Source organism: Macaca thibetana, chromosome 8 (genome assembly GCF_024542745.1).
Source record: "Macaca thibetana thibetana isolate TM-01 chromosome 8, ASM2454274v1, whole genome shotgun sequence".
In the NCBI taxonomy this organism is placed as follows: domain Eukaryota; kingdom Metazoa; phylum Chordata; class Mammalia; order Primates; family Cercopithecidae; genus Macaca; species Macaca thibetana.
In genome coordinates, this window is record NC_065585.1 from 78,795,270 (window position 1) to 78,816,870 (window position 21,601).

Genomic DNA, 21,601 nt, shown 5'->3' on the forward strand with positions numbered 1-21,601 from the left:
AATTTGTAAGTCGGGCAGTCTCCCAAGCCAGAATAGGGATGCCAGTGTAGAGACTCCAGTGCAACCACGTGGGAGAAGATTTATGGACAGAAAAAGGAAAGTGATGTACAGAAAACGAAAGTGAGGGACAGAAACAGCCAGATTGGTTACTGCTCACCGTTTGCCTTATTTCAACACAGTTTGAACAGTTGGCCACCTTTGAGTGTCTAAACTTGGTGATTGGCAGAATAGTAAACTACAGTCTGTATACAACTCCATTTAGGTTATAGTTCGCAATGTACAGAGAAACCTTTGGGGCAAATTTAAAATATGTAAGGAGACAGCTTTAGGCTAAACTTGATTTAACCATAGGAAAGTCCTTGAAAATAAGTCATTTGTGGCTTATTTTAGAAACAAAACCGGAATGTCTATGCACATTATAGTCAACAGATTATCTTTCCCAGAATTATCTTATTGTAACATGAAGTATCCTAACCTTTGATGAGTAAAAATTTGCTTTTCCCTGGGACAACTACTTCTATAAGGCTTGTTAATAAAAGGGACAATTTCAATAGCTTTTAATTTTCTACTAAAAAAAAAGTTTATGGCATTGAACATCATTTCAAAAGCAAGGCCAGGCACAGTGGCTCGAGCCTGTAAACCTAGCACTTTGGGAGACCAAGGCAGGAAGATCACTTGAGCCCAAGAGTTCAAGATCAGCTCGGACAACATGGCAAAACTCTGTCTCTACAAAGAATCCAAAAATAAACCCAGCTATGGTGGTTCACACCTGTGATCCCAGCTACATGGGAGGTTGAGGCTGGAGGATCACTCGAGCACAAAAGGTCAAGGCTGTACTGAGCCGTGATCATGCCACTGAGCTCCAGCCTGGGTGACAGAGTGAGACCCTGTCTCAAACAAACAAACGAAAAAAAGAAAGAAGCCCAAGTTATTTAAAATTCTACTTCTAATAGGTAATTTTTTTAATGAAATATCAGCCAGAAATATCTTAACTGAACAAAATGTCATTGAAATCAGAAAGGTAAAGCTCATAAAATAAAAAACAAAATGCATTTTAGAAGCAGAGAATAGAAACAATAACTTTCTTTTTTCCTACCAAAACTAAACCAAAACAAAATCCACTTTGAGGGAAACTTTATGTTGAAGGTGCAAGGCTCTTGTATCAATTCAAACTCTGAGAGCGCGCCAACAGACACCACCAGCGGTGTGGAGCAACACGCTGTTTTAATAAGCACCTGGGTGCAGAGGGCCTGAGGCCTAAAATGGCGTCAGCCCCAAATGAGGATGGGGCAGGGGTTTTATAGTCCTCTGTAAACAGGAAGTGTCCCAGTCTGACGTGACTGTACATGGTACCCAGAAGGCCTCCCTCTCGATCTTCAAGGGGTGTGTGTCTTCTGGCCAGCTCTCTTCCTGCTTCTGCTATCTTGCTGACGCACACTGCTGGTGCAAGTGGCCTTGCACCTTGGGACTGGGCCTGAGGAGGGAGGAGTTATTCATTCCCTTAAGCTTTCAGGCCCCGGGGAGAATCTTTTATTCCTATTTGGTTATAGAAAAGGGAAAAGGGACGACTTTCTCCATAACTACTTCACGCATGACATAGGGGTGGTGTGGGTATCTTGGAAAAAGAAAAACTTAATTTTGGGGTATTCTTGAGAGACAGGTTGGCATCCATCATGTCTCTGTAGCAGGAGCATCCTCTCGATTGTCTGGCAGCTAACTGTAGTTTCAACAAGAGTTTTAATGGCTTTTATTATCAGTGGGCTAACACAGGGGAGAAATAGGAGGAACTCAATAATGAAGATTATTGTCCCTACTAGCATTTTAAATCCTCCTAAATTAGGGAAGCATCCTCCTAGAAGGTTTGTCGGGTCCCATCCCTTCCAGGTTTGGACTGGTACATGGGCTACTTTTCTGATGTTTGAAGCAATCTGTAGAACCGCTTTTCCATTATCATCTATGTTAAGACAATAATTGGAGATATTAAACTTGCCACAGACCCCACCTTCTTCTGCTAATAAGTAGTCTAGTGCTAGCCTGTTTTAATACGTTGCTGCATGCATTTGGTTTTGTTGTTGTGTGAGCATTTCCAGGGCTGAGGCGGTTTGGTTAGTGATTATCTCTAGAACCGTCTGTAGTCTCATTATTCTATTTAGCATATATATGGGAGTGTGATAACCCCATGAACCATCCTCAGCCCAAGTGGCAGGACTGTAATGTTTGATGATCCGTAGTGGAGGTCATTCATTCTGTTGCCATCTTTGGCTTCCTCCTACCTTTAAGGATTTTTTGTTTGTTTGTTTGTTTGTTTAGGTTATTACATACAGGGACTCTGAGGGTGTTGCCCACTGTTAATGTTTTGGAGGAAGGAGTAGCCTCGGGGGTGAGCTTGACCCTGGTGTGATGCATCCAGTTGGGGAGTCCTTGGACTCTCACTGCAGTTGGCGTGCAGAGTATCACAGCGTAGGGGCCTGTCTACTTCAGTTGGAGGTTTTTGTGAGAGTCAAGTTGGCAGATAAACACTTCTGTGCCTGCAAGACAGTTATGTTGAGAGGATAAGGAGGTGTTGACAGGGAGGGGCATGGCCTCATTTGCTGCTTTACGAATGAAAGACCGTGTCTGGATTAAGAAGCGGAAGTAATTCTCAAGTGGCTCAGGGTCTGGTAAGGGTGGAGGCTCCAAGATAAAATTTCAGCCATACATGATTTCAAAGGGGCTATAAAAAAAAAAGGGTGCCTTTGGTGTTGCATGGAGTCTCATGAGGACGACAAGGAGATTTTTTTGTCCACGACTGGCAGGTTTCTAGAGCCAGCTTGGTGAGTTGGGCTTTAAGGACAGAGTTAATTTTTTCAACTTTGCCTGAAGATTGAGGCCTGTAGGGTGTGTGGAGAACCCATTTTACACCTAATGATGTAGAGACACCTTGAGTAATTTGGCTGATGAAGGCGGGCCCGTTATCAGACTGGATGGATGTTGGGAGTCCAAAGCGGGGAATTTTATGCATGGTGAGAGTTTGTGCGACGACATTTGCACCTTCTGAAGTTGTTGGGAACACTTCTACCCACCCAGAGAAAGCACAGACAAAGACTAGGAAATAGCGGAGCCGTTTATCAGGCAGGATGTGAGTGAAGTCTACTTGCCAATCTTGCCCAGGTATCTGGCCCCAAGCTTGGTAGGTAGGAAAAGGCCATGGCCAAAGGGAGCCCTAGGGTGACACTGAGTGGCAGACAGAGCAGGACTGGGTGATTTCTCGAACACGGCTGGAAAGGTGAGGACAAGTGACAATAGGGTGGAGAGGTTGTAAGAGAGGTTGTAACCGACATGAAAAGAGTTGTGGAGACTTTGGAGAATAGGGATTGTTTGAGAGTGAGGAAAAACAAAGCGCCCTTCTTTGACACACCATGGTCTTTGATTTTGAAGGTTTGGGGCACAGAAGTCCTCCTTTTCTTCTGAGGAGTAAAGAGGAGAGAACAAGGACAGGGACAGAAACTAGCCTTGCACAGGTTGTAGGGCTACTTGTTTGGCTACCTTATCTGCTAGAGCATTTCCAGCTGATACAGAATTGTCTGGGGTTTGGTGGCCCCTGCAATGAATGATGGCAACATTCTGCGGGAGCCTGGAAGCTTGAAGGAGTTTGCTGATGAGAGAGCCATTTATGACAGGAGTGTTTTTTGCAGTTAGGAAACCTCGTTCTTTCCAGATGCACAAGTGTGAGTGCACTATGTGGAACGCATAATGAGAATTTGAATATATGTTGATCTGTTGTCTGGCTGCTAGAGTGAGAGCTCAAGTGAGGGTGATGAGTTCAGCTTTTTGGGAGGTGGTGCCTAGGAGGAGCGGATTGGTTTCAATAGTGTGTGTGTGGGGGGGGTGACACTATAGTATAGGCAGCATGCCGGCATTCTTGATGTAGGAAGGAACTACCATCTACAAACCAAGTAAAGGAAGCATCTGGAAGGGATTAGTCTGTTAGGTTTGGAAAATGAAAAGAAAGGTTTGAAGAGTGTTCACACAGAAGTGTGTAGGGTCTTGGGCGGTTGTAGCTTCAGGTAAGAGCATGGCCAGGTTTAGACGGGAACTGATTAGCATGGTGATGTGAGAAGTTTCTGTGAATAGAGCATACAGTTGGAGGAGCTGTGGGGCAGAGATGAGACTTAGTACACTTCAGTGAGCTAGCATGTCTTTGAGGTTACGGGTTGAATAAACTCTTAGATTGGCATGGAGAGATGGTTTTAGGCTTTCAAGGGTGAGGACAGCAGCAGCCACCAATGCTCGGACGTCGGCAGGCCATCTGAGAACTGTGGCTTCAAGCTGTTTGGAGAGGTAGGCGACAACCTGGAGGGTGGGTCCCTCAGACTGGGTTAGAACACCTAGTGCGACTCCACGCGTTCGTCGGTATCGAGGGAGAAAGGTTTGGTGTGGTCTGGGAGAGTGAGGAGAGGGGCTGAGGTGACAGCCTTCTGGAGTAGATGGAAAGGTTGGGTAATAGGCTTTGCAGGGTTTGAAGGCTCATGGAGAGGGCCTTTAGCAACTTGGAATAATGGTTTGGCAAGTAGAGCGAAGGAGGGAACCCAGAGCCTAAAATATCCCCCAGTCCTAGAAAAGAGAATTTCTTGCTTAGTCTTGCTGAGGTGGGAGGGATTGGAGGAGAGATATGTGGTCAGTTGTGAGCCCTCAGGTTTTTGGGGTAAGAACTAGGCCTAGATAGGTGACTGAGGGGGTGCATATTTGTGTCTTTCTTAGGGGAGACCCGATACCCCCGTTCTACCAAGAAGTTTAAAAGATAGATAGTATGGGCGTTGCAGTCTCTTTGAAAGGGGCTACACAGGAGCAGATCATCAACATACTGAAAGAGAGTGGACGGTTTTAGGGATAAGGTACAGAGGTCGCGAGCAAGAGCCTGTCTGAAAAGATGGGGACTGTCTCTAAAACCTTGAGGTAGTATGCACCAGGTAAGCTGATGTGAAAGGTGGGTAACAGGGTTTCCCATGTAAAGACAAAGAGGTTTTGGGAATCAGGGTGTAGAGGAATTGTGAAAAAAAAAATCCTTTAGGTTTAGAACAGAAAAATGTGTGGTATTGGAGGGAATTGCAAAAAGTAAAATATATGGGTTAGGAACTACTGGACATACTGGGAGTACAGCTTGGTTAATGAGCCTGAGGTCCTGGACTAAGTGATAAGTTCCATCTGGCTTTTTTTCAGATAGAATTGGTGTGTTAAAATGGGAGTCTGTTAGGTAGAGTAGATGACTGGTGAAGAGGCAAGAAATGATAGGATTTAAGCCTATAAGAGCTGCTTGGGGGATGGGAAAACTGCTTCTGTGATAGGAACTGGGTGGGCTCTTTAAGGGTAATGCGGACGGAGGTGTGGTGTTTTGCGACTGAGGGTGTGGAAGTATCGCAAACAGCAGGGTTAACTATGGATGGGGAATAAGGAAAGGTAGCATGTTTTAAGGTGGGAGGTTGGAGGAGAAGAAAAAAGTTGGAAGCCCTGGAGAGGTCTGGGTTGATGCGTTGGGTACTATGGGGAACATGGAAGTGGAGAGTAGTGTGGAGTTTTGCAAGGATGTCTCTGCCTAGGAGCAAAGTCGGGCATGACGGCAGGACTAAGAAAGAATGAGTGAAGGAAAAGGTGTGCAGGGAGCAGAAAAGTGGAAGACGGGCTTGGAGTTTGGAGACTTGTCCATCAATTCCCACAACAGAGACTTGGGAGGACTTGGTGGGTCCTGAAAAATTAGGTAAAGCAGAGTAGGTTGCCTGGGTATTAATTTAAAAAGACATACTGGCCTACCTGCCACCATCAGGGTTACCCTTGGCTCGGAGGAACAGATGGCAGTTGCGGGGCATCCGTTCCAGGACACTGTCAGTCTTCAGTGGCAAGGCTGACGAGATCTGAGTAGGAGATTTTGGCCGGCTCAGGAAGGGATGGGGGCGGTCCTTGTGGGAGCCACCCACAGTCTGACTTCCAGTGGGGTCTTCTGTAGAGGGGGCATGGCCTGGTGGGCTTACCTGGGTTTGGGCATTGTCTGGACCAGTGGCCTTCATTACTGCACTTGAAACAGGCACCAGGTGAAGGTAGATGGCTAGGAGGCTTCTGTGTGGAGCTGTGGCCCTGTGGACCTGCAGGACCCTTGATGGCAGAGGCAAGCATTTGAAACTCTTCCTATTTTTGCCGTTTACTTTCTTCATCACAATTGTTGAAGACTTTGAAGGCTAAATTAAGAAAGTCTCATTGTGGGGTTTGAGGGTGGTCGTCAAGCTTCTGAAGCTTGCACCGAATTTCAGAGGTGGATTGGGAGATGAACCGAAGGTTTAAGATAGTAGTTCCTTTTGGGCTGGCTGGCCTTAGGTTGGTATACTTTCTCATGGCTTCAGTTAAATGAGAGAGAAAAAGGGCTGGGTTTTCATCAGGACCTTGGGTGATTCCTGAAAGTTTTTCATAGTTGACTGCTTTAGGGTACCCTTTTTGAGTCCTCCTAGGAGACACACAATCATGTGGTCTCGATGGTGGTGTCCAGGGGCCCTGTCTTGATAATCCCAGTGGGATCCTGGTTAGGGACTACCTCTGCACCAGTAGGCTGGGCAGGAGATTGGTGATGAATTGTATCAGCATGTGCCTGAGCTAGGGTCCAGATATGGTCCTGGTCTTCTGGGGTGAGAGTGGAAGAAAGGATAATATAGAGGTCATGCCAAGTTAGTTCATAAGACTGAGTGAGGTACTGAAACTCTCTAACATAAAAGGTAGGGTCTTCTGGAAATGAACCAAGTCTTTTGTAAATTTGAGAGGTATCAGTGAGGGAGAAGGAACTTGAACTCTAACAATACCATCAATTCCTGCTACTTCCTGAAGGGGGCACTCTAGCACAGATGGCTGAAGTAAGGGTGGGGCATGGGTCAAAGATGCCGCCTGAGCCAGTATGGGCAGGAGAGAAGGAAGAACATGGAAGTGGTTCCTGCTGAGGGTTTGAAGGGGAAAGGGGGGTTGAGTTAACAGGCAGTGGAGGATAGACAGGGGAGTAAGCTGGCAGGATGGGTTTACAAGCATCAAGAGAGGGTGGTGGGGGAGGAAAATGGGTACAGGCAATACTAGAATTGCCCTGAAGAGGGGACAGTGTAGGAAAATAAGTAAATACTGCTTACTGGGAAGATGGCGGCTGGGAAGATGGTGGCTGAGAAGATCACAGCTGAGAAGATAAAGAGGAGGTTTGGGGGTTAAAAAAGACAGTTGAGAGGGAGAGGTAGGGGCTGGGAGGGGTGGACAGCAGTCAGCTGGATCTAATGAGGATAAAGAGGTGGGGTGGGGAGGTGAAAGGCAATCTGCACAGTGAGAATGAAGAAGGATTTGAATAGGTGAGCAAGAATTGCAGAGCTTGGGTTGTGATCTGAGTGCAAAAAGGCCTGGACATAAGGAATTTCTCCCCGTTTCTCCGGTCGTCAACAATAATTGCTTGAATCAGTTAAAATTGTAAAGTTGAATGTTCCATTTGCGGACCATTTGGATCCGTTATCTAATGCATACTGTGGCCAGACTGAATTGCAAAAAAAAAAGACAAGGCACTTAGGGCGGATGTCTTGCCTGAGGCCTAAGGTTTGCAGGTTTTGATGAGACAGCCTAGAGGGCTGTCCTTTGGAATAGGAGACTGGACATTTCCCATAACGGGGGTAGGCTCCAGAGAACAGGGAAAAGGAGGGTGTCCTGGACAGCCAGAGGGAAACAATAAAAGGAGTGATGGTCACTGCTGCCTTTTTCATTCCCGGAACAGGATCAAATTACTTAGAGGCATCCCCCTAAGACCTGATGATCAGCGAGTGCCTGGCACACGCTGGAGTCTTTTTGAACCAGTGTTGGATTTTTGGACCAGAGAAACCAGTTAAGTGAGATAAGTGACCGATGTGCACGCACAGAGAGGCCAACTGGAGGCTGGGGAGCTTCCTTTGTCTGGCTGCTGTGGCCTGCTCTCCCAGGTGAAGCGGTAGGTCCCCGAGGGACATGGACCAAAGCCCCTCCTGGGTTTCGGCACCAGATGCAAGGCTCTTGTATTGGTTCGAACTCTGAGAGCACGCTAAAAGACAACATGAGGCAGTGTGGAGCAATGCATGTTTTGATAAGCACCTGGGTGGGGCTGAGACCTAAAATGGCATCAGCCCAGAATGAGGATGGGGCAGGGGTTTTATAGTCCTCTGTAAGCAGGAAATTTCCCAGTCTGATGTGACTGCTATGTAGTACCCAGACAGCCTCCCTCTCGATCTTCAGGGAGTATGTGTCTTCTGGCCAGCTCTCTTCCTGCTTCTGCTATCTTGCTGACGCAGGCTGCTGGTGCAAGTGGCCTTGCGCCTTGGGACTGGGCCTGAGGAGGGAGGAGTTATTCATTCCTTTAAGCTTTCAGGCCCCAGGGAGAATCTTTCAGAAGGCCACTAAAACCTGGGTCTGGCAAATCGGCAGTTGGAATGAACTTCCACGGGTAAAATTTCTCTTGAGAATTTTGCTGTGCCATTTCTAGAAGGTTCCATCTTGAAAGGCAACATCTACAGCGTACCAATCTTCATTGCTTTGCTGGAATTTAAGGTTAAAGGTGGTGATTCACCATAATCATCTTAATGACTCTTATCAGTAATACAACAATTCTTTCCTTGAAGAAAAAAAATTTAGTTTATAACACAGGCGTTATGGGTTTCTTATGGTCATAATTGGATTCTAACATGTCAAAATATGGTAAACAGACATGTTGCTACTATTATTTAGAATGCTGATATAAACACTTTTTATAAAATGTCTTTCAGCCCAGTACCACCTTTGAAGTTATTTTCTTGAGATTTATTCTCTAGTGTAAAATGACTGGGTCAAAACAATATAAATATCAATAGTTACTACTAATTGTGTTCCTTTTATGTGTCAAACACACTCCAGATATTATCACTTTTATCCCAAAGGCAGCCCTATGTAGTAGTTATTTTTTATTATCACATTTTGCTCACAGGCAAACTGAGACAAAGAAAAGCTGAATAAGGTCCCTATAGCAATAGAGAAAATAAGTGTTAAAGATAGAACTGAAAACTAGTTTCTTCCACATGGCTCCAAAGACCACGTTCATTCCAGAACACACTACTCTTCACAAACATTGTGACCTCAAGACTCCTTTACACTCTTAAAAATCATTTAAGAGGGGTCAGCCATGGTGACTCACCCCTGTAATCCCAGCACTTTGAGAGGCTGAGGCGGGTGGATCACTTGAGGTTAGGAGTTCGAGACCAGCCTGGTCAACATGGTGAAACCTCATTTCCACTGAAAATAGAAAAATTAGCCAGTTGTGGTGGTGCACACCTGTAGTTCTAGCTAGTCAGGCGGCTGAGGCCGAAGAATCGCTTGAACCCAGCAGGTGGAGGTTGCAGTGAGCCGAGGTCACACCACTGTACTCCAGCCTGGGCGACAGAGCGAGACTCCATCTCGAGAAACAAAAAAAAAAAAACTTTAAAAAATTATTTAAGAGGAAAAGAAGAAATTCTAGAGAAGAAGAAATAAAAGTCAAATTAAAAGGCTATGTTCAATTATTAGTAATGAACAATTAGAGTTTGAAATTAGTAACACAATACCGTTTATATTAGCACCAAAACAATGAAATACTTCGGTATAAATCTAAATAAAATATGTTCAAGATTTATATGACAAAAGGTATAAAACTTGGATAAGAAGTCCAGAAAGACCTAAATAAATGGAGAGATATTTCATGTGCATGGATAAGAAGACTCAATATTGTTAAAATATCATTTCTTCCCAATTTGATCTATAGCCTCAATGCAGTGCTACTCAAAAGCTCAGCAAGTTTAGTTTGTGAACATTAACAAACTTATTTTAAGATGACTGATAGAGAAAGGCAAAAGACACAATAGCCAATACATTGAAGAAGAAAAATAAAGTTAGAGAACTGACACTACCAGACATTAAGACTTACTACAAAGCTACAGTAATCAAGACAGTATGGTATTGTTAAAAGAACAGACAAATACATCAATGGAACAGAATATAGAGTCTGGAAATAGACTCATACAAATATAGTCAACTGATCTTTGACAAAAGAGCAAAGGCAATATGATGGAGAAAAGATAGTCTTCTCAGCAAATGATGCTAGAACAGGACATCCACATGCAAAAAAAAAAAAAAAAATTCTAGACATAGACCTTACACCCTTCATAAAAATTAACATTGTTTATAGACCTAAATGTAAAATGCAAAATGATAAAACTCCTAGAAGATAACAAAGAAGAAAATCTAAGTTAATTTGAGCTAGTAATCACTTTTTAGACAAAACACCAAATGCACAGTTGATAAAAGAATAAAGGTAAACTGGACTTCTTTAAAATGAAAAAAAATCTTCTGATCTGTAAAAGCCAATGTTCAGAGAATGAAAAGACAAGCCCCAGACTGGAAGAACATCTTTATAAAACACATTCTGATATAGGATTGGTATCCAAAAAATATAAAAGAACTCTTAAAACTCAACAATAAGAAAACAAAGAACCCAATTAAAAATGGGCAAAAGGCCTACACACCTCATCAAACAAAATATACAGATGGCAAATAAGCATATGAAAATATATTCCATATAATATGTCATAAGGAAATTGCAAATTAAAACAATGAGATACCATTACATACCTGTTAGAGTGGCTAAACCCCAGAACACTGACAACACCAAATGCTGGCGAGAATGTGAAGCAACAAGAATTTTCATTCATTGTGAATGGAAATGCAAAATGATATAGCCACTTTGGCAGACAATTTGGCAATTTCTTAAAAACTAAACACACTCTTACCATACAATCCAACAGTGATGCTCCTTGGAATTTACCTCAATGAGTTGAAAACATACATACACAAAAAACCTGCACGTGAATGTTTATAGCAGCTTTATTCATAATTGCCAAAACTTGAAATCACCCAAGATGTCCATCAATAGATGAATGAATAAACAAACATGAAACATTCTTACAATGGCATATAATTCATTGCTAAAAAGAAATGAGTCATTAGCTAGAAAAAAAACAGGGAGAAACCTTAAATGCATATTGCTAAGCAAAAGAAGCCAATCTGAAAAAGCTATATGATTACTATATGATACTATAAGATTCCAACATGACATTCTAGAGAAGGCAAAACTAGATAAGACAGTAAAAGGACCAGTGGTTGCCAGGAGTTCAAGAGGAGGGAGGGAAGAATGAGTAAGTAGAAGACAGAAAATGTTTAGGACAGTGAAGCTAGTCTGTATAACATTATAATAGCAGCCACATGTCATTATATATTTGTTGAAACCCATAGAATGTACAACAGAAAGAGTGAACCTTAATGTAAAGTGTGGACTTTGGTTAATAATATTGTATCAGTATTGATTCATCAATTATAATAAACATACTGCATTAATGCAACATGTTAATAATACAGGAAATTGTTGGGGGGCAGCATTGGGGTGTGTGTGTGTGTGTGTGTGTGTGTGTGTGTAGGAATGAGGAGTTTTATGGAAACTCGACTTCCTGCTTAATTTTTCTATACACCTAAAAGTACTCTAAAAAAAAAAAAGTCTATAAATTTTTAAAAGAGTGATAAAAGGTCATACTGAATAACAAAAAAATATTGTGGATCTCAAAGAGCTCTTGTTTATGTGAGTTATATCTATCAATATTTATCATATTAGAAATTTAAATTTTTAAAATATTTATTTAAAAATAACTATAATAAATCTATTACATGTTAACATAAATAACACTTTTGTAAGAAAAAAACTGTATTTTCCAAAACAAAAAAAATAGTGAAAAATGTTTTACATTTTTGCAAATATCCTTAATATCTGATTTAATAGAAGACAGCTAAATGTACATATCTGTTTCTGCATTCAAATTGTTGCAATATATTTTTTTGGTTGACTTATGTGAAGAAAATCTAACCTCACATACATATGCAGTTGGAAAAGGGAGTAGTATTTTAATAGGCTTTACATATAATTGTGGATAGTCTTTGATACAACACCCAAACTTGACAAATGGTAGTTTCTTACAGGTTTGTTGCAATGTAAAATCTGAAACTTTATTACAAATGTTTTTTTCTTACTCTATTACATTAAAATCCACTGGCCTCTCTTGAGTTCTGAATGTATCTTTTTGTCATTGCACACTTTTGCAAATTATACATTCATCATTTAAACAATATTGTTTCATTTTGTTATGCAGATTTTCCAAATGTTGGTATATTTTGTTACACAATATAAAAAATCATATTCATTAAAATCATCATTGATCTAATCAGAAATACGTTAAGAATTAAACTCATGGTAGTAGATAATATTTTCCAAAATTCTAGTATTCACTTGAAAGTTTGGACTTTGTCGTTGATGACAAATCCTGTCAGTTGTTTACCTTGAGATAAAATTGTATCCTTTTAGAGAAAATGTCTGTCAAATACCAAACTCTTAATAACCCTAATTTGTCTGTCAGTCATTGTTTCAGGTGAAATGGTATTTCATGAAAAAAGCAGCTGCTTCAGTTCCCAGTACAAACAATGGCACAAGTGTTTTCCTTGAGACAAGCATCAAGCAGCATAAGCGCTGTACACACTCTTCTCATTTCATCCCACAGAATATTAAGAAGATGTGGACTCAAGAGTTGACATATCATAAAACTAATAATCTTTACTTCAAGGACATGTGTAAGCTAAAACTGGCATTTTTGAAATGTGAGTACATAGCGGTAAAGAATGAAATGACTGGTAGCACAGTTTGCTCTGTGCTAAGAACCAGCAGTTTTACCCTTTCTTTCATATAATCATTGCAAATGTCAACACAGTGTAAAGGGCAAATAATGCCTTTGTATTCTTAGGAAAGAGTTTTGATCTTGTAGACCCTCTGAAAGAGCCTCTAGGACACCCTAGAGTCTATGAACCACACTTTGAGAACCCCTGAACCACACTGTATTAATAATGATAGTATGAATATAATTGCTACCATTTATGTGCTTGAGTCAGACATCCCTGTAATTCCTTAAGCCGCACTACTTCTCATTTCTTATTAATCAGTTTGTTCAACAAATATTGATTGTGTGTTGGGTACTCAGTGAACCCAGGAAATGGTTGCTGCCCATAAAGATGATAGAAGGTGTTAGAGAAGACAAAAATGTAAAGCAGACATCAGAAATGTGATCAGTCTGAAAATCTGAAGGTGCTATGGAGTAGCTTAAACTAAAAAACTTTCAAACAAAATAGATAAGATAAAAAACCGTTTCCATTTTAGACCTAGTGAGTTTGAAGTCTAAAGGAGCAATGCAGTGCATGAACTTTCAGCAAGAAGAAAGAAATGCTTGTAACAAGAAGTGAGAAATTAAATGAGACACAGTATAAAGAAATAGATTGATTTTGTTTTTCTTTTTTTTTTTTTTTTTGAGATGGAGTCTCACTCTGTTGCCCAGGCTGGAGTGCAGTGGTGCAATCACAGCTCATTGCAAGCTCTGCCTCCCGGGTTCACGCCATTCTCCTGCCTTAGCCTCCCGAGTAGCGGGGACTACAGGTGCCTGCCACCATGCCTGGCTGGTTTTTGTTTTTGTTTTTGTTTAGTAGAGATGGGGTTTCACCTTGTTAGCCAAGATGGTCTCTATCTTCTGACCTCGTGAGCCACCTGCCTCGGCCTCCCAAAGCGCTGGGATTACAGGCGTGAGCCACCACACCCGGCCGATGTTTTTATTGCTAGCTACTTTGAGTAATTAAGTGGAAATTTGATTGAGAAAAATTACAAAGTAGGGTTTCTCAGCCCCAGGAACTGAGAACAGAAAATAAAGGTGTATGGTTAAGTGGAGGAACTGAAGATTTACCTTTCAATAACAGAATTTGAGTGCTTTATTAGTTTTAAATGTGTTCATAATTGTATCAAGTGCTACAGCAAAAAACAGCTAACAAACTGGTCAGAAGTGAGAAAATCAATGTATGTAAAACACTGTGGCTTCTTTGCTTACAAGGAGCATCATTCATTTTCTTATTTGACAAATAGTAGGTTGGTGCAAAAGTAATTGTGTTTTTTTCATAAAAGGGATGGCCAAGGCCGGGCACCGTGGCTCATGCCTGTAATCACAGCACTTTGGGAGGCCGAGGTGGGCAGATCACTTGAGGTCAGGAGTTTGAGATTAGCCTGGCCAACAGGATGAAACCCCATCTGTACTAAAAATACAAAAATTAGCCAGATGTGGTTGCGGGTGCCTGTAGTCCCAGCTACTCAGGAGGCTGAGGCAGGAGAATCGTTTAAACCCAGGAGGCGGAGGTTGCAGTGAGCTGAGATTGTACCACTGCACTCCAGCCTGGCAACAGAGCGAGACTCCATCTCAAAACAAAACAAAAACGACCAAAATTTTGAGAATCTGAAAAATTTACAGTGGCATGGGAGTAGCTTAAACTAGAAATTTTTTAATGGGATGGATATGATAAAGTAATCAGAAAGGAACTATCTCAACTAGCAGAAGTGCAAGGTGCTTTTCTAGGAACTTCAGTGAATACAAAAATGAGTCAGACAAATTCTGCCTTCACGGGACTTACAATCTTGCAGAAGAGTGAAGATGTGTATGCTGGAGGGCAGTGGACATTTGTTGCTTTATTTTGGCTTCCCAGTAGCTGAATTATTTTGTAAATGTAGGGACTCTCCCATTGTATGGGTCTTTGGGAGAGGCAGAGTCTTGCCATCTACTATGAAAGTCAAGGAGTCAGATATTCTGTGTCCTTGAACCCTACCATTTTGACTGTGAGCACTTAACTTAGGATTAACAAATGTATGTACTCACCCTGGACTTCAAATCTTAAGCAAGTGGTGACAGATGAAAGATAGGAAGAAGATATCATATTGGCTCCTAGACCTAGCAGCAGCAGTGGGATATGGTGACAATAAAGGTGGTGGCATCCTTGCCAGATGCTTCTGTCTGGCCTACAGATAACCCCGCCTGCTTTTCAGCCATCCATTTTGTGAATCTCCACATTTATTCAACAAATCATTTTTGCTGTTCTTCAAAATTATCAGAGTTGGCTACTATTGTTTGCAACCAACAACCTTGACTAATACAGACATACGAAATCTGTCTCTGTGAGAAAATCTCATAGAGGGCAAGCATTTGAGCTGTATCTTGAAGAATACTGCAAATACTGGCAATATGATACAAGAGCATTCCAAGATAAGAGAATTGCCTGAGTAAAAGCATTGAGGTGGAAAATTTATTCATTCTTCCATTCATTATTTTATTTTGTATTTATTGATCTTCCACTCTAGATAAAGTACTATTCTAGATACTGTGGATACAGCGATAGGCAAGATGCAGTATTAGTTGAAGTATGGGGCAGAGAGAGATGGGGTAAGTAGATAGGGTTAAAATTACAATAATATTACAGAAATGAAGTTGGCAAGGCTTTTAACTCATTGGATGTGGGCAGTGAGGATGGTTGGGGAGTTTTGCACCCAACTGAACAGGATGATATTGGTGTCATTAACACAAGGAGATCAGAGGAAGAAAGTTGGGCAGGGAGGGTGATCATTTCCATTGTAGACTTAGTGAGTTTGAGATTTAAAGGGACATTGTGGCACAGAAATCTAGCAGGTAGTCAGAAATTAGTGACTGAACTTTGGGAGAAAGAATAGAGATTTTGGAGTCATGTTCATGAGGTAAGAGATTATGAAGCAGTGGGGAGGATGGTCATGGTGGGGGGATATATGTGTGTCTCTCTGTGTGTGTATGTATGTAACGTAGACTGACAAAACAAGGGGCTCCAGCACTGGTCTTTGAAGAACATCTGAATTTAGGAGTCCAGAGAGATCCAAATGTGTATACAAAGAAATATAATACAATATGCAGAAAGGAAGGCACCTTAAGAGAAGTACAGATGGTCCTATAGGACTTCATAAGAGAGAGATTTCTTCCAGCTGAGGAGTTCAGGAAAGGCTTCACTAAGGATGTGACATTTAAACTGGGTCAAATTTTATCCATGCATGTCCAAACTTTTTATTTCTATTTCTTTGTGAACTTTCATCACCGCTACAGTTATTATAGGTCTGAACAGTGTGATCTCACTGATGGAGTGAAGGAGGGTCAACTGAGGATTCTTTGGCAGGTGAAACACTCCATAGGTTATGAAAAATAATTCTTCTAGTTATCTCTTTTATGTGACTGGAACTTGTCTATAGTAAAAGTAATTTGTTTCTTGTGGCTTTGTTTCAGAATTTTTTTTAGACATTTTATGTTAAAAAAAAATCTTCTACTTGTAAAATATTCCTTTCATTTAAATTGTATTATTTTTTGTTTGCCTTATGGTTTATCAGTTCCTTTGTGTGTACTACAGTTTTACTTGCGGAGAGGCTTATAGTCTGTGTGGTTTATCATAATTGCCAGCAGGTACATTGCAATTATTTTGTCTGCTGGGGTTGGATAGATTGCTTTAATCAAGGAAACCGATGCCAAGAGTTGAGTTTCAAGACATATTGTTGCCAACAAAGTGTATAGGCACCATTGGTAACATTCATGTCACTTACAATAGGCCCAATCTGAATTAAAGAGTCCACGTATAGAAAGTGTCAAGGAAAATCATAAGTGAACAAACTTCAACTTGGTGAATGACTCCTTTTTTCTTGGTCAACTGAAAATATTTGAAATGAAAAGAGAAAGTGAGTGTCAGAATATCTGAAAAGTTTTTTCAAGGCTTTCTGGAAAAAACAGTAGAGGGAAAAAGTATGAGAGGAACTGTGATGAGATGTATCACAGGCTCTGGCACCTGTAGCAAAGGAAAATCATGGTCATGCTCTGAGAATGCGAGCATGGGAGACCGGAGGGGCTGTGCCTTCCAAACCAGTGTGGTGACCTGCCTCTGTGGGGATCTCATTCCAGAGCTCAGGTAAGAGTGGTGGGCTAAAGAAATGAACTCTCAAAGAACATATTTGGCCCTATCCTTTCTACATCTCCTGGGGTGGGCCAGGGGAATGGTTTGTGGTAAAATATTCCTAACATAAAATTTAGCATTTCAGTCCTTTATAAGTGTTCAATTCAATGGCATTAAGTACAATGACAGTGTTGTGCAACCTTCACCATGATTTCCAGCACTTTTTCATCACTGCACACGGAAACGTTATACCCATTAAACACTAACTCCTATTTGTCTCTTTCTCTAACCTCTAGTAACCTCTGTTCTACTTTCTGTTTCTATGAGTTTGACTTGGGCCCAAGTTGATCCTCCTACCTCATCCCCCAGAGGAGCTGGGTCCAGCGGGCGTGCCACCATAACCAGCTGATTTCTGTAATTTTCATAAAGATGAAGTTTCACTATGTTGCCCAAAACTCCTGGGCTCAAGTGATCCACCGGCCTCGGCCTTGGCCTCCTACAGTGCTGTACAGGTTTGGAGCCTAGCTGCAATGGGCTCTCCCATGTAGCCTAGGCATGTGTGAGACACTGCACCCAGCCCGATACCATCTTCTTAAAGCAGGCTTCCCTGACCTCTGTATCCCACTTTCTAATACGCCTCCCTGTTTTATTTTTCTTCATGGCACCTAACACTAGCTTGTTATGTCATGTTATGTCATGTCATGCACAGTCATATGCTGCGTAACCACGTTCCAGCCAGCAATGAACCACATACACCATAGTGGTCCCGTAAGATTTAATGGAGCTGAAAAATTTCTGTCTCCTACTGATGTTGTAGCCGTCTTGATGTCATAGTGCAACACATTACTCATGTGTTTATGACAACGCCAGTGTAAACAAACCTACTGTGCTGCCAGTCGTATTAAAGTATAGCACACACACAATTATGTACAGTACATATTTTATATTTATATAAATGACTATGTTACTGCTCTAAGTATTTGCTATACTCTACTTTTCACCGTTATTTTAGAGTATATTTCTCGTACTTATTTAAAAAAAAGTCAACCGTGAAACAGCCTCAGGCCAGTCCTTCAGGAGGTGAGGAGGTATTCCAGAAGAAGGCATTGTTATCTTAGGCTATAATAGCTCCCTGAGTATTATTGCCCCTGAAGACCTTCCGGTGGGACAAGATGTGGAGGTGGAATTGATATTATCAATATCACAACTGATAATCAATTGTGATATTGATAATCCCAACCCTGGGTAGGCCTAGGCTAATGTGTGTGTTTGTGTCTTAGATTTTAACAAAAAAGTATAAAAAGCTAAAACTATACATATGTTTTAATAGAAAAAATCTTTATAGAATAATATAAAGAAAATATTTTTGTATAGCTATATAATGTTTGTTTCAAGCTGAGAGTTATTATGAAAGAGTCAAAACATTTTTAAAACTTTATGTCTATAAAGAAAAAGAGTTACAGTAAGCTGTTTAATTTATTATTGAAGAAATAATTTTTTCAATAAATGGAGTGTAGCTTAAGTGTATAGTCTTTATAAAGTCTACAGTATTGTACAGTACTGTTCTAGGCCTTCACATTCACTCACCACTCACTGACTCACCCAGAGCAACTTCAAGTCCTGCAAGTTCCATTCGTGATAAGTGTCCTATACAGGAGCATCATTTTAAAAATCTTTAATGCAATATTTTTACTTTACCTTTTTTATGTTTAGATATAGTTAGATACATAAATACCATTATGTTACAATTGCTGGCAGTATTCAGTATAATAATATGCTGTACAGGTTTGGAGCCTAGCTGCAATGGGCTATCACATGTAGCCTAGGCATGTGGTAGGTTATACTTTCTAGGTTAGTGTAAGTACTCTCTATGATAGTCGCACAATGACAATATCATCTAAGGACACTTCTGAGAATGTATTCCTATCGTTAAGCAATGCGTGACTATATTTATTTGTTTATTTCCACTATCCGCCATTAAAATTTTAACATCATTAGGGTAGGGACCAATCTATGTCTCATCTCTAGTGCCTACCAGATTGCCTAACCCATAGTAGTCATTCGACAAATATGCGGTGAATAAACGAATGAAAAATTGATTTGAAATAAAATAAAGACTTTTCAAAAATTTTGATTAAAACCCTGTGTATTAATTTCCTCAGGTTTTGGCAACAAAGGACCACAGATTGGTTTGTTTAAAACAAGAGAAATTTGTGATCTCACAGTTCTGGAGGCTAGAAGTCCAAAATCAAGGTGTCAACAGGGTTGATTCTTGCCAGCACCTCTGAGGGAGAATCTGTTCCATGCCTCTCTCCTTGCTTCTGGTGATGGCAGACAATACTGCCATCCCTTGGCTCATAGATGCATCAATCCAGCCTCTGGTGTCATCTGCACATGGCATTCTCCCTGTGTCTATGCCTTCACATTGCTGTTTTCTCGTAAGGACATCTGTCAAAATGCGTTAGGGGATTATGCTGTCTTCACATCATTGTCTTCTTTTTTTTTGAGACGGAATTTCGCTCTTGTTGCCCAGGCTGGAGTGCAATGGCAGAATCTTGGCTCTCCGCAACCTCCGTCTCCCAGGTTCAAGTGATTCTTCTGCTTCAGCCTCCTGAGTAGCTGGAGTTGCAGGCATATGCCGCCACGTCTGGCTAATCTTATATTTTTAGTAGAGATGGGGTTTCTCCATGTTGGTCAGGCTGGTCTTGAGCTCCCGACCTCAGGTGAACTGCCCACCCGGGTATCCAAAGTGCTGAGATGACAGGTGTAAACCCCCACCCCTGGACATCCTTGTCTTCTTATAAGGACATCTGCATAGTGCATCCTAATCCTGTGACCTTATCTTAATTTAACTAATTACATCTGCAATGACCCTATTTCCAAATAAGTTCACATTCTGAGGAACTGGAGGTTAGGATCTCAACATATATATTTTTTGGTGGGGTGGTAGGGCAACCATAATTCAACCCACTGATGCAAGGCAGGTGAGTCTCAAAATTGGGACTTAGCCTGGGAGGGTTCTTGGCTTCACCCAGGAAAGAATACAAGGGTAAGCCAGTGGTGTTAAACAGCAACTTTTATTGAAGTGGCAGTGTACAGAAGCAGAGGTACTGCTCTTTGCAGAGCAGGGCTACCCTGTAGGCAGTGTGCTCAGAGAAGCAGCTCAGAGACAGTTTTGCAGTCATATTTATACCCACTTTTAATTGTATGCAAATTAAGGTATGTTTTTGTAGAAATTTCTAGGAAGAGAATGATAACTTCCAGGTCATCAGGTCATTGCCATGGAAAGGGGCAATAACTTCCGAGTGTTGGCATGGCAATGGTAAACTAACATGGCACACTGGTGGGCATGTCGCATGGAAAGCTGCTTCACCCCAGCCCTGTTTTAGCTAGTCTTCAATTTGGTGCATGTCCGAGCCCCACTTCCAGAGTTTAGTCCTGCCTCCTACCTCATCATTAAAATACGCTATAACCAGTATTTCTTAAATATTTGTTCATTTAAGAAATGAAATAACTTAAATATTTCATTATTTAAACTACTTTTTTTTTTAGATGGAGTCTTGTTCTTGTTGCCCAGGCTGGAGTACAGTGGCACGATCTCAGCTCACTGCAACCTCCACCTCCTGGGTTCAAGCAATTCTCCTGCCTCAGTCTCCCAAGTAGCTGCTACTACAGGTGCGCACCACTACGCCAGGCTAATTTTTTTTTTTATTATACTTTAAGTTCTAGGGTACATGTGCATAATGTGCAGGTTTGTTACATATGTATACTTGTGCCATGTTGGTGTGCTGCACCCATCAACTCATCAGCACCCATCAACTCGTCATTTAAATCAGGTATAACTCCCAATGCAATCCCTCCCCCTTCCCCCTCCCCATGATAGGCCCCGGTGTGTGATGTTCCCCTTCCCGAGTCCAAGTGATCTCATTGTTCAGTTCCCACCTATGAGTGAGAACATGCGGTGTTTGGTTTTCTGTTCTTGCGATAGTTTGCTGAGAATGATGGTTTCCAGCTGCATCCATGTCCCTACAAAGGACACAAACTCATCCTTTTTTATGGCTGCGTAGTATTCCATGGTGTGTATGTGCCATATTTTCTTAATCCAGTCTGTCACTGATGGACATTTGGGTTGATTCCAAGTCTTTGCTATTGTGAATAGTGCTGCAATAAACATAGGTGTGCATGTGTCTTTATAGCAGCATGATTTATAATCCTTTGGGTATATCCCCAGTAATGGGATGGCTGGGTCATATGGTACTTCTAGTTCTAAATCCTTGAGGAATTGCCATACTGTTTTCCATAATGGTTGAACTAGTTTACAATCCCACCAACAGTGTAAAAGTGTTCCTATTTCTCCACATCCTCTCCAGCACCTGTTGTTTCCTGACTTTTTAATGATCGCCATTCTAACTGGTGTGAGATGGTATCTCATTGTGGTTTTGATTTGCATTTCTCTGATGGCCAGTGATGATGAGCATTTTTTCATGTGTCTGTTGGCTGTATGAATGTCCTCTTTTGAGAAATGTCTTTTCATATCCTTTGCCCACTTTTTGATGGGGTTGTTTATTTTTTTCTTGTAAATTTGTTTGAGTTCTTTGTAGGTTCTTGATATTAGCCCTTTGTCTGATGAGTAGATTGCAAAAATTTTCTCTCATTCTGTAGGTTGCCTGCTCACTCTGATGGTAGTTTCTTTTGCTGTGCAGAAGCTCTTTAGTTTAATTAG

General features: G+C 41.3%; 1 protein-coding gene and 1 pseudogene across 1 annotated transcript in view; both read right to left on the reverse strand.

The window, feature by feature from the left end:
* Positions 1-21,601, reverse strand: part of VXN (vexin) — a 965,102-nt gene that overhangs the window by 662,972 nt on the left and 280,529 nt on the right. The gene's annotated exons all lie outside the window — the stretch shown is intronic.
* On the reverse strand, positions 5,755-8,491 carry LOC126960682 (transcription factor NF-E4-like; annotated as a pseudogene).